General features: G+C 30.4%; 1 non-coding gene across 1 annotated transcript; it reads right to left on the bottom strand.

The window, feature by feature from the left end:
• Positions 1-217: 217 nt before the first annotated feature.
• Positions 218-291, bottom strand: Trnan-guu. The gene has a single exon. It is a non-coding gene; the product is annotated as a tRNA-Asn (tRNA).
• Positions 292-1,026: the final 735 nt, after the last annotated feature.

The raw sequence follows: 1,026 nt of genomic DNA, 5'->3' as shown, positions 1-1,026 counted from the left end.
TTAAGCTACTTCGTTCCAAAAATGAAATGTATACAACCATGTTATTGTTTTAGATGATGTTCTAAATTTATAAGACCCACAGTAAGTATTATCAGACAACTTTATTAAATTTCAGACGTGTGTTAAAATTTAGTAACGAAAAAGTCTACCTACTTTTATGGTTTGTTTGACTTTTCATGCTTGTTAGTAAAAAAAAAAAAAAGGCGTAAAATTATAACGCCCCCGGGTGGGCTCGAACCACCAACCTTTCGGTTAACAGCCGAACGCGCTAACCAATTGCGCCACGGAGGCACGTGAATTTTGATTATATATATTAATATATCGTAAATATCATTCTAATCATTTAATTATTGTGTATTTATATTTTGTAGTTGTTCACATAGTCTAATTTTCAAGTTCATTGTAACATTAAATTTTAATAGTCAAATGGGAATCTTTAACGTTTCATAGTTGCAAAATCATGGTATCTCTGTTTGCGTCCTTCAGCTATACAAAAGATATGTTGCTTTTAAGATGTTGTCAGAAATATATTATTAAATTTTATATTTACATTAAACTAATTTCTGAATAATTATTCCAGAAATATTTACTTTCTTTTAGTAGGCAGCACTGCCAATGCATATGCTAGCAGGATCGAAACACAATGATCGCAATATTGATCCTATTATAAAAGCAAGTGAATAGAGCAATTTAGTTTCGAATAAGAACTAATTGGAGTTTATTCGAAAATTCATAATACCAAGTGTCTAATTTGTTTGTTTGTTTGTTTTTAGTTAATCACGTAGCTACACAATGGACTATCTGGGTTTCTAGCCCAACTGTTTAAGTTATTGAAGAAACAACAGGAAACAAGTGAGTTTGGCATCTACAATTTTGTTGCTTTTTATTTATAATCTGAAATTGAAAAGTTAATACACATAAGTCGCATTTTAGGAATATTGTTGATACTGTTACGTCTCCGTTTGTTAATTGATTTTTTCCGTAACTTCGTTCCAACGAAACTTTAACGACACAAGTCTTTACTTA

This window comes from Limulus polyphemus, unplaced genomic scaffold, assembly GCF_000517525.1.
Source record: "Limulus polyphemus unplaced genomic scaffold, Limulus_polyphemus-2.1.2 Scaffold2957, whole genome shotgun sequence".
Taxonomy (NCBI): domain Eukaryota; kingdom Metazoa; phylum Arthropoda; class Merostomata; order Xiphosura; family Limulidae; genus Limulus; species Limulus polyphemus.
Note: the sequence above shows the minus strand (reverse complement) of the source record. Positions and strands in the feature narration are given on the sequence as shown.